The sequence below is a fragment of the Rhinatrema bivittatum genome, chromosome 4 (assembly GCF_901001135.1).
Source record: "Rhinatrema bivittatum chromosome 4, aRhiBiv1.1, whole genome shotgun sequence".
Classification (NCBI taxonomy): Eukaryota; Metazoa; Chordata; class Amphibia; order Gymnophiona; family Rhinatrematidae; genus Rhinatrema; species Rhinatrema bivittatum.
In genome coordinates, this window is record NC_042618.1 from 366066808 (window position 1) to 366082884 (window position 16077).

At 41.4% G+C, this 16077-nt stretch overlaps 1 long non-coding RNA gene across 3 annotated transcripts in view; it reads left to right on the plus strand.

The window, feature by feature from the left end:
- The window catches only part of LOC115091025, an 85659-nt gene extending 71215 nt beyond the window's left edge, over positions 1-14444 (plus strand). For all 3 annotated transcript variants that reach the window (XR_003856580.1, XR_003856579.1, XR_003856578.1), the window contains 3 exons: positions 4859-4956; positions 8233-8338; positions 13074-14444. This is a non-coding gene — a long non-coding RNA (uncharacterized LOC115091025). The remainder of the gene's footprint in view (positions 1-4858; positions 4957-8232; positions 8339-13073) is intronic.
- The last annotated feature ends 1633 nt before the right edge of the window (positions 14445-16077 follow it).

The following is a 16077-nucleotide window of genomic DNA, read 5'->3' on the forward strand; positions in this document are numbered from 1 at the left end:
ATGATGCTGAAGGGTACAGGGGGAGAGAAAAAGTGAAGAGAAGATGTTGATGCCAGTGGGTAGAGAGAAAGGGAAGAGAAGATGAGGCTTGGGGAAAGGAATGGGAGGATGATAATGATGATGATGATAGAGGTGGTGGGGAGGGAGAGGGAAGAGAAGAGAAGGTGATATTGCTAAGAGTGGTGGAAAGAAGATGAGGATTGTAGTGGAGTGAAGAGAGAGGGAAGAGAGGGTAAAAGCTGGTGATGATTTGAGTAGGTGAGAGATAGGGAGAGGGAAGAGAAAGGTGATGCGGGAGTGGGGGCGGGGGTGTGTGTGTGTGTGAGTGAAGGGAAGATGATGATGCCAGGGGTTGTGGGGAGGAAGAAAATAGAATGATGTGGGGGGGGGGGGGGGGGGGGGGGGGGGGGGGGATAGGGAAGATGCTGGTGTGCCATGATGAAGTGAGCCCAATGCTAGATGTGCCATGACACAAGAAAAGTTGAGAACCTATGAGGAAAGGCTAAAGAAGTTAGGGCAGTTTTGTTTGGTGAAGTAATGACTGAGGGGGGATATGGTAGAAGTCTATAAAATCATGAAAGGACTTGAACAAGTTAATGTAAATTGGTTACTTCCTCTCTCAGATGATAGAAGGACTAGGGGGCACTCCATGAAGTTAGCAAGTAGCTCATTTAAAACAAATTGAAGAAAATTATTTTTCACTCAGCACATAGCTGAGTTCTGGAATTCATTGCCAGAGGATGTGGTTACAGCAGTTAGTGTAACTGGGTTTTAAAAAGTTTGGATAAGTTCCTAGAGGTTAAATCCATAAACTGCTATTATGGTAATTAATAAGCAATAGTAGCTTGTGAGTTATCTAATGTTTAGGTACTTGCCAGGTTCTTATGACCTGGATTGGCCACTGTTGGAAACAGGATGCTGGGCTTGATGGACCCTTGGTCTGACCCAGTATGGCAATTTCTTATGTTCTTAACTACTGGCCTAGGGTACCTAATACTCTTCCACTAACCATGGGCTCCTTGGGTAGGTGGGGGTGGCGGCAGGTGCCAGTTATTAAAAACATAGATTGCTGGAGGGAGCTGGGCTTTTCGTGACAGGCCCGGGACAGAGACTGAATGAATCAAGGTGGTTGGGGGGCAGCACAGTAATTGTTTGTACAGGGCAGCAAAAGAGCTGGCACCGACCCTGCTTGCCAGGTCCAGGGAGGACATGCCAACTTTTTATTGAGATGCCTCTTGCTGAGGTATGGGGCAAACCATCCCGATGTGAGTACTGAGGATAGGGTTACCAACTGGCTCCAGATTTTCAGGACAGGTTGATCCAGTCCTGGTTTTACTCCCCTGCTTACAGGTACTTGTAGACTTGCTTTTCTTAGGGAATGAGATAGGTAAATCAGAATAAGTCCCAGCATGCAATGGGGTAAAACCAGGACTGGATCACCCTGTCCTGGAAATCTGGAGCCAGTTGACAACCCTAACTGTGGGGTTATGCTGGTTCCAACTATAGTGAAGACTCAGAAGTATGAGCAGCATTGCCTGATGATGGACTATAAGAACATAAGAAAATGCCATATTGGGTCAGACCAAGGGTCCATCAAGCCCAGCAACTATTAAACGGCATCACCCAGTATTAACATCTACTGATGCGCTGGCAGTTCTGAAACTTTATTAAATGCAGCACACTTCCTTATAGCTGGAACAGGCACATTCTGTGTCATTTCTGTAAATGTGCAAGAAAGTAAATGAGGCAGCTGGACTCAAAGTGAGTGAATCCCGTGGTTTTAATTGGCGTCGCATGAAAGGATGGAGGTTGGAGAGACAGAGAAGTAGGGTACACCCAAAGCCTACCCCTTGGAGTTTCCTGCTGATTTTTGAGAGTGTGGCAGCAGGTTATCCCTTGACAAAAACAATAAGCACAAAGGAATGCGTAGGATTGCCTGGAATGGGAATAGGGAGGATGGCAAAGAATTTAGTAACACAAATGAAGATCCCAATGACAAAAATTCCAGGGCAGCTTATTTCTGTAGTCAAACAAACCTCTGGCATGTCAGCAAAAAACGGAGTGGAGTAGTACAGATGCCTGCTTCACTGTGCCAGCAGTGGACTATAAATAGCTGAACAAAGTTAGCTGCAAAGGGTTCTTTGAATAAACATGGCACTGATGACCTATGAAGTCTATATTTAGGTTGAACGTGGAAGATGTAATGCATCATTACTGTATCTCTGGGAGAGAAGCCAGGATTCTATTGCACTGCTATATGCTTTGCCAACATGAATAGCTCCAGGGCCTTTTCTGACAGAAAGAATACTTGTTTTCCTTGCATGAGTCGCCTTCAACAACCAAACGGTGCAGATCATTGTGTAAGTAGATAGTAGACTGAAAATAGCTTAAAAGTGCAGCTGATGCTTGCTGAAATCTTTTTTTTTTTTTTTTTAAATCACAGCGGGCTTATTCCTGGCATTGTATATGCACTTTAAATGGACTCCCTATCCTTCTCCACCAGCCTGCACACTCCAGTTTGGGGAGGAGCACAGAGGTTGAGAAGTAGTCTTGCTGTACTTGACCAGGAGACAGAAAGGGAAGGAAGAGGCTTGTATATAAATATAAAACATTAAAAAAATATCTTTTCCAATTAAAGTACATACTGGTTTCTTTAGCATTGCATACTAGTTTACAGTAAGTAGTTTGCATTAAGAAAAAGGCTGCCAACCTTGAATGCTCCTCTAATAGTGTGTTAGCAGAATGGCTAGGAAATCACCAAAAATGTCATAAAAATTGCAGATATTTAAATCTTATTCCTGCTAAATGTTTCTGAAATGGACAGATGTAGCAGCCATACTAGTCTTGGAGAAAAGAACTGGATTCTCTGCAGGTTGTGATAGGTTTTAAGAATTATCCACTGACGAAGATGCACATGAGTTTTTGAGGCTATAGCTGAAGAAGGGACCTATATGGATTAATTTTTCTTTTTTTTTTTTTTGTTCAATAGAAGGTATCACAATTTGCAAAGAATGCAAAATTCTCCTAGAATTGTTTTTTGGGGGGGAGGAGATGGACCAAGGGGGGGTCTTACTCTTCTTGTCTCTTCAGCTCCAGGATAGTCTGGTGCCTGAACCTGTACACATAAGGCCTGATTAAAGGTTTGTCTGGTAGTCACAAAGTGGGAGTAAACCTTAAATCGATCAGGCCCCTAATATGAAAGTGCCAAAAAAAACCCCAAAATTACAGTAAGAGAGCAAACAAAAACATAACATTTAAGAAAAGAAAAAGAAATTATGAAAGAACACGTGTTAAAGCTGAGAAATGATAGAATTTTCAGTTGCATTGGGCCTATAAGATCATGAGAGGTCTTGAACGAGTAGATACGACTCGGTTATTTACACTTTCGAATAATAGAAGGACTAGGGGGCACTCCATGAAGTTAGCAACACATTTAAGACTAATCGGAGAAAATTCTTTTTCACTCAACGCACAATAAAGCTCTGGAATTTGTTGCCAGGGGATGTGGTTAGTGCAGTTAGTGTAGCTGGGTTCAAAAAAGGTTTGGATAAGTTCTTGGAGGAGAATTCCATTAATGGCTATTAATCAATTATACTTAGGGAATAGCCACTGCTATTAATTGCATCAGTAGCATGGGATCTTCTTAGTGTTTGGGTAATTGCCAGGTTCTTATGGCCTGGATTGGCCACTGTTGGAAACAGGATGGCAATTTCTTATGTTCTTATACTTTTCTGGTTAATCCTAATTATTTGGTATTATAGAAGTGATCGACATGAAATAAAGTATCTTGATATGGATTAGGCAGTGCAAAGCTCTCAGATATTTCCGCACACAAAGAACATCATTTTTTCCAGACCTCGATTCATCAGAATTTAAATTACTCTCAGTAATGTGCTTCCAGTAATGAAATATCTAGCATTCATGTTAAACAGCCTTCTGGGGTAAGGGAGGATGGGACGGGCTCTAGGAATTGGATTCCCAGAAAGCTTTGCAGACTGCCTAACCCACCAGTAGATGTGAGAATTTTACACAAGCTTCTGTTGACCTGTCAGAGATCTACAGGGCTCAATTCAGGTGAGCTGTGTAACTTCAGCAACACCTTAGAAAACTTGTTAGCACTGGTGCTGCTCATAAGAATGAGTTTTTATGGTCTCTTAGTGGTGCATTTCCCAGTGCAATTAGTACCAGCAATGTACCATCGATGATAACATTATGGCTTCTCAGCTTTCAGCTTCTCAATGTGAAAAATCTCTTGCTGTTCAAATGCTTTGTGAAATCTATAGAAGCTGCCAGTAGGTGAGATCTCAAACAGGAGTTAAATAAATGGAAGTAAAAAGTCAATAGAAGATCTGACTACTATGCAGGCAGCAGTAACCTACCAATACGGGCTCTTTGACCTCTTCCATCCCATTCCCAATTTTACTATATGAACATTTATTTAATTAGCTACATTTTATTACATATTCTAACCTCAAGGCTCAGAGTGAGTTGCAGAAAAACATTTAATGTCCTAAACAAATTATATGTAAAATACAATTACAATAAAAGTTGCATAAAAATATATAAAGAAAAAAACATACTTCAATAAAAGTTAGTCTCTCCTTATTAAATTGATTCTTATCCCAACACAATCCATCAGAGTCTAAAAGAAACATAAGTATCAGACCTGGGAAAAGCAACAAACAGGTCTGGACTTCAGGATATTCACACAGAATATTTATATGACATATTTGCATACATTTGGTCAGAAGATATATTTTTATACACTTGCATAAGCTTCAGGTTAATTTAAAAAAAAATTTCAAAATCATTTTTGTTAAGTAGGTTAATTTACATATTTGTTTCTCCTGTAAACCAGCTCTGTTGGCATTTCTTGAGGACTTGGTGTTGCAGCTGTTGCCTATACCTGGATCAGGCTACGGAGGCGTATATCAAAAACAACATGATTTCTAACAAGTAAGAAATATCTTCAGTGTCATTTACTGTATACAATAGCTATAAGTTCTATTAGATAAAAACAAATAAAATGTAATTTTTAGCATACACTATATATGTGAGCAGTATACAAAGCTTTCAACTTATTCCTGGGGCTTCATTTCAAAGGAGTCACCATACAGGTGTGCAGGAACCAGATGCCATTCTGGATAGAATTCTGAAAAGTACAGACAATCTCTGATGGACACAGGGAGGGTAATTTTCAAAGGCATTTTCACAGGTAAAGCAACGCTGTACCTGTGGAAATGCCTTGTAATAAAATAGCCTGCCTGATATGTGGGTAAACCTATAAACCTATAATCTGTACGCACGTAAGTTTACCAAGAGTGAGTGCAGGTATTCCCAAGGGCAGAGCTGGGAGTGTTAGATTTAGGTGCACATTATTAGATTTTCAAAGGTATACATGTAAATGTAACCCAATAATTTCCTGCATACAAATTAGACAGGTGCAATTTTCTGCATGCACAATTATGCACAAACCTTTGAAAATCAGAAGTACTGTGCATAATTACTTTCTTATCTTAAATCCCCCCTCCCCGCCCTCGGAATGCCCATCGTGCGTATGGGGAAAAGTATGCGCGGAATCGAGGTTTCCCAACACAACCTCCTGGGTAATTTTCAAAAGCTGATTTATATAAGGAAACTGAGGGTTATGTGCATACATCCTTTTGAAAATTACCCCCTGTAATCCCTTGCTGGTAGTTTTTGTGGGGCACTTTTCAAAGCAAACTTGAAATCTGTAACTTATGCATGTATTTGATATAAAATTTATTTATTTATGCAAATGGCCCCCTAGAGCTTACTGCAGAGCTTCCCAAACTGCAGGTCGGGACTCCAAATAGGGGGTCGCAAAATCTTCAGCCGAGTTCACAATTTACTCCCATAACTAGGGGGATACAAGAGAGGAGCTGGGGGACTGAAAGGGGAACAGCTGAGGGGCATGTGAGAGATGGGTTTGAGGGGAAGAGATGAGGCTGGGAGGTGAGAGGGAGAGGAGGACAGTTGGGGGTTATAAAAGGGCTTGGGGTGAAAGAGGATCAGTGGGGAAGATGCACAAAGGGCTAGATGGGGGTGAAAGAGGTGGGTGGGCTGGGGAGGCGAGAGTTGCTGGGGGATGTAAGAGGGGACCATCTGGAGGGGCAGAGGTAGAGAAGGAGGTCTGCTGGAGGGGAGGGAAGCAGGGGAGGTCCTTTGACGCGGGGTGGAAGTTGAGAGAAAGGATTGACTAGAAAGGGTGAAGGTTGAGGGAGGGGATCAGCTGAAGTATGGTGAAAGTTTAGATTGTTAGAGGAGTACTGCACCCCCTGCTTATTTGTTTTGGTCGTCCTCTGGGGGGGTCATGTGAATTTTCAAGTGCTGAAATGAGGTCACCTTGGCTAAAAGTTTGGGAAGGTCCTGGTTTACTGCCTCTCTAGTACAACCTGGAACTTTCAAATTGTAAGCCATAAAAGCTCCCAAAAATATATACAATGAAACCTAGAACATTAAAATTACAGTGCACCTGATCATACTAAAGCTTGGTGTCGTAATTGAAGATGTATCTTATCTGGTAATTCTGGTAGCAAGTTGTGTCAATGATAGACCAGAACAATATGCCAGAATAGTTTCAGCAAAAATATAAATAGGCCACAATCAGTAGTTCACTCTTTTTTTTGTTCCTGTACTGAGTTTTTTTCTTCTTTAAAAAAATGAAAATTACATTAAATTTGCATAAATTCCCAGAGGCCCAATGATATTAATGATCCTTGTTGATAGGTCAAGTAGCTCATGCCTTTTTATATTCCTGATAAATTGCATATTATTCCACTGTGTTTTATTATGAGAGTCAGGGCAGGAAACACATTTGGTCTCCAAGTTGTACCTTATTTTCAAGTTTTGCCATTGGCACAGACTGTGGGAACCCATACTGAAGACAAAGAGCTGACGCATGTTCTGCAGTTCTTTTATCAATACAAATAGCCCCCCCCCTCACAATTTTAAAGGTGGAGTTGCTGCCCTAAAATCCTCATCCATTGTTTGTTCTACATTGGCTGTGGTAGCACATGTTGAACAACAGAGATGAAGTCACCCAGCTTTGCTGCTGGATTTGGTTAGAAGTTTGGGGTTAGGAGATAGAGAAGGTGGTGGAGATTAAACAAGTCAGAAGGATACAGGAAAGAATAGAGAGAGTCAGGAGGAAGAGGTGGAGGGTTCACTCCATAATAATGATAGCCACCATCATGAACCCCCTAACCGCAAGGAAATGAATTACTAACTCTTGGTTCTTTATGATGAAACAACTATGGCACTAACGTATTACTAAAGTACTGTTGTCATTTAGCTTTCTCTAAATCAGATATGAAATGCAATTATTTTGTGATTTAATCCCAGTGCAACCTTTCTCTATTGAGTTTTAAATATATTTGATTTTGAAATTCAAAACCATTGGTGGTAAACTGCATGGGGAAGAATGCACTTTTACCCCGTTGAGTAATTCACCTTAAATGCATTGTAAACTCAACTGGAAATACCTTCTCAAATTAATTTGAGGGAAAATTAAATTAGAACTGCGCTAAATGCTGCCAGTGCGGTAACAATATGTTGACGGCAGCTGGTGACTGAGGTAGAAGTAGCCAATGGAGCTGCAGCACGCTAGGGATTCTTCTTTCCCAGTGGCATTTCTGTCAGTCAAAAATTTAGTCTACATCTTTCTGAAATGAATGACTTGTGCTTCCTAGGTATCCGGTACAAACCATTCGATAGCCCAACATTTTAATGCAAGCCCTCCATAACAGGAAATCTCCCCCCTTTCCATTGTTTCATTATGGCCGCCAGTTGTTTTATAAGCTATATCCTTACTTAATTTAAACAAAGCATAATGATAATGTGTGTTATTCTCACCTCTGCAGTTAATTGCACTAAATTATATATTTGTCATGTACCTCTGGATCTCAACATACAAAAGAAAATGGGGAAACCATCTTTTTGGCAAACTATTTAAAAAATATGTAATGTCAAGAGAGAAGTTAGTTGGCCTTTGAATAAAATTAGTTCCCATCGTTACTTGAAGTAATATGACTGCAGTCTGTTGTATCGGGCCTAGTCTTAGCCAAGTCAATTCTAGCAATCAAGCCACATAACAAGGATAAGCTGTATATAAAGGAAACCATTTAAAGTGAAAATTATTGATAAATTATGATTGTTTTGAGGATTGGTGGTTGGGACAGGTAGAAACAGGCATTCTCTGATTATTCACAGAACAAGTAAAGCACTGGCAGCAGCAGCAGCAATGACAGTTTCATTGTGTCCCGTCATTTAAGTAGGTCAAACCTATTCTCAAGGGTTCATATCTGTGAGTGAAAAGGTAAGTCACTTCCCATGAGCATTCACTTCAATCTGCTAGCCTCTTGGTTAACATTGCCAGCTAGGATGCTAACTGAAGCCAATAATGATTGCAGTTTTTGATATGTGAACACCCGACGTCTGGGAACTGGCATGAAGTCACCAGAGCTCTCAGTCTTTAAACACACATCAGATATCGATGGATTTCTGTCTGGGGAGGGCAATGTTCAAAGCCATGTCATCTGGATAAATTCACAGAGGCATGTTTAGGTTAGGGGTGTACATGGAGAAAGCTTTTGTTTCTACCCAGCCTGGTAGATGAGCATATAAATTCCCATACACAAACTGACCCCACCCCCCCACCCCCTTGCCGTATCTTTCAACCAACTTCTCAACCCTCCTCTACATCTGTCCCAAGCATGTCCACGATCTTCCATAGTGCTGATTGATTTCCACCAGCTCCACTAGTAGCCAATTTCAGGCCTTGTCATTCTCCTCTTCCACTCCTACAAGACCAGTATTTAAGCCCATGCCCAGTTCCCATGCCATGCTTTCTTGCCAAGTTTTATAATAGTCCACACAGTCACCCAAATTCGTGAAACTGTTTGTCCAAAACATCTGGCCTCCCCATGTTTATTTGTGTTAAAATTTAACCATGTCAGCAAAGAAAATAGATGCTGAACGTCTTTTAAAATCATTTATTGTGGTGGAGATGCGCAAGCTGCCCGACTCAGGCCGAGTTTAGCCACTCCTCATGTGGCTGCCTCAGGGGCTGAATTTGTTCAAAATCTGAACCAACATATGCCATTCTGTATTAAAAGTGAACCAGCACCAGTCAATGCAATTCGGTTTGACAGTATTCAGAAGTGTAGTCTCCACTCTAAACCACAATAAATAATTTTAAAAGACGTTCGGCATCTATTTTCTTTGTTGACACCATTACGGCTTTCATAGATCGCCTCCCTTCTTGCTTTGAAGGTTTAACCATGGTCATGCTGTGCAGGTCAGCCTTCTTGGAAGTCCAATGCAGCCGTATCACTGATGTTTAAGGATATAACCACTGTGCCTTGCAAGATACGCCAATGCCTTCTTGGAAGCTTGACACAGTCGCACCACTGCTACTTAGAGCTGTAAACACCGCTCCATGCAGGTTATCCCATTGTTTCTCTACTACCCTTGTTAGATAAGCATACAAGATTCTATGCTTAATCCTACACTCTCCCTCCCCCAGTTTTACTGTGTGGATAATTAATAACACTATTTCTAGTTATATCCTGGATATTCTTGTCCTTTTTTTCATTGGAAGGGGAATTTTCAAAGACATTTCCATGGCTGAAACAATGTTATGCCTTGGAAATGGTCTGTTATAAAATTGTCCACCTAACATGCAGGTAAACGTATGAACATATGTCATGTTTGCACATACATTGATCAAGACTGTGTGGTGGCATTCCTTAAGGGGGTGGGGGAGGGTTTCACACTTATATGTGTAAAATTTCCTCCAAATATCTGTGCACATATTAACAGGCAAAATTGTATGTGGGATAATTTTCAAAGTGAATGATTGCCTGTAAGTTCAGTTTGAAAACTGGTGCAACTTAGGTGTGTATCTGATGGCTAATTTCTGTGGGCTATTGCAGAACTACTCCCTACGGAGTCTAGAAGGCAGTACCGAGATGCTCAGGCAGCTCATTGTACCTCTTTTAACAGATGCAGCTGCTGTGAAGTCCCTAACTTTTAATACTGTTTAATTTATTACCAGGATGAGTTCTTCTCTTAAGAGTATCAGAAATGAAAGGCTGGTAGACCTGCAGTTGCATGGTCTCCTCATCATTAACCTTTAACTTAAAGTTTTTCATCTTTACTATCAGGAGGCAGCAGATCAGCAGCATAAACATCAGGGCAGTGAGAACAAAGAGAATCAAGTCATTAACTGTGAACCTTGAACAATAATGTCTATGTTGTGAGCTGCAAAATGTAAGCTCGTTTCCTGTTAACTGAAGGATAGGTTTCTTATGTAGGGAAGCTGGCGTTAAGCAGGTGGCATCAGTAGACATGGCTGCTGTTTGGTCTTCCAACCAGATTTTCAAGTACAAAATATTACAGTCACAGTGCCAGGGGTTGCTGGATAAGTTTATCTTTTTCAATCTCTGAAGGCTGTCAAATTTCCCAGGGGGGACAGATGTCAGCAGGTTGTGCTGCAGATAGAGTTCTTCTGTCTTGTCAGGCAGAAGAGGCACTTCTGCTAAATCCTGGAAGCTGCAGTTCACCGTGAATCTTTGATCCTCCGCAGAAGTGCAGGTGCAGTGGTGGGGACATGAGTCTATGCCGCAGGCTCTCATGAACAGAAGGAGGAATAGGGTTAGGAATCGTGGACCTAGAAGCATTCTGAAAACAGAGAATTTACAATCAGTAATGCCAGACCCATGGTAGCAACATGTGCCCATCTCTCTATGGTATCTGTAAGATAGTTTATGAAATGGCAAAATAGTTTTATTCTGCATCTTTCATACATAATTCGGTCTACTTAAATATACAGAATTTTTGCAATTTTTCTCATGCATTTTATTCATAAAGATAACCATGAGCAATGCCACCATAAAGTTGTGATGCAATGTAAAGTAAATATTTTATGAAAGAAACCCTCATATATCCAGAAAGAAACAAAATGAATTCCTCAGAGCCCACCAGGCAGAAGGATGTGCCTGTTAGGTTGTTATGTAGAAATGCGGTTCTGCTGGGATCTTACTTCAGTTCTGATTGTGACATTTTGTCACCTTAATCTTGTATGATTCTATGCATCTTTTCTCCACAGTTGTCACTTGATCATTGCACTATATATATATATATATCAGAATGCAACATTTTGCTTACTCTTTCACTTGTCATTATGCATCTGTTTAGCATGTCCCAGAACTGAGTTGTGTGTTAGCAATTTCGATATGGCCATCTGTCTGTCACAGACGTTGTCCTGCCCATGGTTCTGAATAGTAAAATAGGCTATAATGAACCTGGAGGTATATTGGTCATTCTTGTTTTTAATACTTTTGTAAACTGTAAGCATTTTCGGGTATGCTTTCTGAGGACAAGGCAATAAATGAAAATGTAACCTATCCTGGTAGTAAGGGGCAACTGAAAGAAGTGCTTATGTATATTAACTGGAAAATTGTTCTATATTAGATCTAGCTCAAACAAGGCTGTGCTCTTAAAGGGGAATTTTAAAAGCCAGACGCGTGCCAGAATTAGGGGATATGTGAATGTCGAGCCAGCGTGCACTGAGCAGATTTTAAAAGCCGGCCGGATACATGCGTACTTGCTGCTGGTGCATATATGAAAAGTTAAAAAAAAGGGGGTGGGGCGTGGTCTGGGCATTCCTGGATTCAAACTTGAAATTTGCACATAAATATTATGGGCCAGATATTCGTACCTATGCGCAGGCGTAGATTTGTGCAAGCAACCCGGCGCACACAAATCTACGCCCAATTTTATAACATGCGCGCGCAGCCGCACGCATGTTATAAAATCCGGGGTCGGCGCGCGCAAGGGGGTGCACACTTGTGCACCTTGCACGCGCCGAGCCCTAGGGGAGCCCCGATGGCTTTCCCCATTCCCTCTGAGGCCGCTCCTAAGTCCCGGGGTTTGAAAAATTGGTGGGGGTGGGGCGTGGGCATGGCCAGAGGCCTCTCCACTGCTGCTGGGCCCAGGGATCGCATGCCAGCAGTCGGAGCGGCCTCGGAGGGAACTTTCCTTCCACCCCCCCCACCTTCCCCCACCTTCCCCTCCCTTCCCCTATCTAACCTGCCCCCCAGTCCTACCTAAATCCCTCCCCTACCTTTATTTTTTTATTTACGCCTGCTTTGGCAGGCGTAGGTTGTGCACAACGGCCGACTGCTGGCATGCGATCCCTGGGCCCAGCAGCAGTGGAGAGGCCTCTGGCCATGCCCACGCCGCACCCTCACCATTTCTTTTCAAACCCCGGGACTTACACGCTTCCCAGGGCTTGCGCACGTCCCAGGGCTTATGCATAAGCACATTAATGTTAAAATCAAACTGCCTAATTTGTTCCTAACAATCAGGTTTAACTTACACACCTAGTTTATTATTTTAAATTGTTACCGTACTATGATGGCACACGAGTAATTTGTAATCTATACCACCCATATTTCTCTTTATCGTGCCCTTCTGTAAACCGTTGTGATGGTATTTAACTTAACGACGGTATAGAAAATTTTTTAAATAAATAAAATAGGCCCGGCGCGCGCAGGAGCGAGTTTTCGGGATGATGCGCATAATATACGTGCGTAACCTTTAAAATCCGCCCCTATGCGCACTGGTGTGCACCAGTGTTCCCTACCACGTAAGTTTATTTCTGCTATGGATGACATGTAAGTTGTAAAACAAGGAATTCTAGGCAGATCAGTGGGGTTTTAAAGGTTGGGGGCTAACAGGAGAGAAGGATGGCTATTAAACTAGGGGGATTTGGATGTCCTATCCCTTAACTGGGTGAACTGGGAACAAACTGGGAAAACTGGTAATGGCATAAGTGTATGTGTCTTTTAAAATCCTCCCAGTTACGCAATAGAAGTGGCATTTTGCGTGCACAGGCATGTGCATGTACACATGGTCAAGCTATTTTATACCATGCGTGCATATACAAGCTGATATTATAAAATGGCCGTGTCCCTGGGCATGAGCCGGCAAATGCACACAGATGTACACCTGCGTGCCGGTTTAAAAGTTACTGTCTTATTTTTCAGAGCTATGATTCCAACAGAAGTATCTGCAGAGAGTCCATTAAACTCCTAATTGTGACTGAACCTTTCTGTAAAATATCATAGTATAATTATATGTTGTTATAGTTCAGGGGTGGCAAACCCCAGTCCTCAAAAGCTCAAACAGGCCTAGTTTGTGGCTCATGAGGACCGGAGCTGTGCACCCTTGACATAGTTGTATATAATATTACAATTTTTCTGTTTTGTTTAACTGGAGATGTATTTTCCAACAATGCTACATCTAATTATACACCCCTAAACAAGTTAATTTGTATTTTAGTGCTACTTTCTTTGCAGTCACTTGAAGTAACAGCAGAAGAGTTTTATTTTATCCATAATTGTATTATTAAATTATATTTGTTGTTAATTTTGATTTTATTTTAATTTTGTGTTTGTTTTATTTATCCCCTGTATGTGTGATTATCTTTTTTTTATTTTTGCTATGTTGTTTTTGTATCCCCATTTGATTAACAGGATTTACATGCAGTATATAAAATTTTAATAACTAAAATAATAAAAAGAGTGACTATTTCCATGTTTACCTATGAACAAAATCTATTCATAACAGAGATATTTATATGTTACTTCTTCAGTGTGTTATAAAACATCTTAGTTGCATACTGTTTATTTAGTGAATGTAAAGCTACAACCGATGGACTCCACATATGTTGAATTCAGTTTTATTAGACTGTCCCTAAATATGGATGTGGATAGTCCTCAATTAATATATGACATTGTCTGAATCTTGCTACATAAAAGAATTTGCATGAAAGCCCTAGCAGTAAAGATTGGCAGGACATAGTCCTTGGTCTGTAGGGGGAGTGTTAGGGGGAGCATTACGCTGGATTGATATGAATATCAGTTTAGTATCAGTAGTCAAGCTAAGGGTTGTCATCCTTTTCCACCTTTGTGCCAGTATGCAGAACAAAGGAGTAGCTACTGGTGGGCCTCACTTTTGGCTCAGGCCCCCACCCCTAGCAGTAGGTAAATGTGCAAGAGTTAGAGGGTCTGAAGGCATTGGACGCATTGCCAGTTGACAGTCCCCTGCACCTTTAAGGAGGCTAACTTGAATGGGAAACACCACTGTCTTTGGGCTAGTTTGAGGCTACGAAAGTCTCTATTTACTTTTGGCAGGTAATTATCTATCCCCCCTCCTCTCAGCCACTTCAAAGTTCAGGAATGCCTGGGCTGGGTGGAAACATATTTATATAATTGCTCCTCTGCAGCATAAGAGATTAACCCTTGTATAAAGGGGGAGAGTGAGAAACAGCAGACAGGCCAAAAAGATAGTGAAGTGACAGGAGACAGAGTGTTACCAGATTAAAAGGGTTTTAGAGCAACTGCCGTGAAGATCCATATAGGATGGAACAAGGCACTGGGGGATGCAGGGGACAGGCTACAGTGCCCACCCATGTTAACTTTCGACCCCCTAAAAAAATTCAGTTCTGACTATGCCTCTGACGAAGAAATACTTCTGGATGACATCTTGAACACAGTTACTTTCCCACAGAAGAAAAGAAATCACATCCAGCAGCTTCAAGAATATTTAGCATGGAACATGGAGATCTAACCACCACCTGCAAAATGATACTTCCTCCAGCACACTAACAAGCTCTATGACTAACTCAAGGGAAACGTATTCTCTAGCATGAGGTGGTGCTTCCACATATGCCTACAGAGACCTCTCTCCACCCCCCACTTTCCTGCGTGAGATAACCATTTCCTGCATAAGATGATGGGTCAGAGGGTCTCTGCTGCTAATTAGAAAATTAAGAAAAAACTCTGGCCTGGCAAAACAAAAGGATATAATAGTATGTGTGTGTGAAAAGCACACAGTACAGCAGCATCAGGAATACAGCAACTGCAACCAACTACTGACCGGATCAGATAATAGCAGCCTGTTTCCTTTGCTTCTGGCCAAAGGAAGGAATCAGCTGACTTGGGTGAGAGATAATCTTGTTCATATGATAGGCATAGAAAGATGGGGTTTTTTTTATGGACCTGGCTTACCATAGGTTTTAACTTTGCAGTTTATCTACGTACCAGGGTTATAATAAATATTATAGTATCTATATCCCATGTGTGCTTCCTGCTAGTCATATCAGTGGCTCTGACATAATTTTAATTAAATTCTATTCAGGTTAGAGAGAGTTTATACAGGTGTGCTCATAAGTTTACAAACCCCTGGCAGAATTTGTAAGATGTGTAGCATTTTACGAAAACATGAGTGATCAGACAAAACACGTCTATTATTATTAATGTGTTTAAGATAATTACATTGGATCTGTGAAGAAAACAAACATTAAACTATTATGCATCATAGAATGGCACAATCATTAAACAAACCATAGCAATAAAGGAAATAATAAAATGGTCCTGTTAAAAAATGTGCATACCCGTAGTTCTTAATATCGTGTATTGCCCCCTATTGCATCAATGACACCTTGCAATCTTGTAGCCATGAATGAGGCCCTTTATTTTCTCATGTGATAAAGCTGCCCATTCCTTTTGGCAAAAAGCCTCCAGATCTTGTGAATTCTATGGTTGTCTAGCATGTTTGCGTTCTCCCCAAAGTGGCTCAATGATGGCAGGAGACTGTGATGACAACTCCAGAGCCTTTATTTTCTTCTGCTGTAGCCACTGAAGGGTCAACGTGGCCTTATGTTTCTTATCATTGTCATGTTGGAAAGTCCAAGTGCACCCCATACTCAGTTTCCTGGCTGATGAATGCAAATTCTCCTCCTATATTTTCTGATAAGATGCTGAATTCATCCTATCAATTTTGAGATCCACCTCCATGCTTCACAGTAGGGATGGTGTGCTTCTCTTCATCGGTCTTAACTCCTCTCCAAACATAGGGGTAGATTTTCAAAGCGGTATGCACGTAAATCCCTGGGATTTACACGTACCGGGCCAATTTTCAAAGGTCCGGTCATGCGCATAAATCCCCAGGATGTGCGTAAGTCCCGGGGCCTCGGGAAAGGGGTGG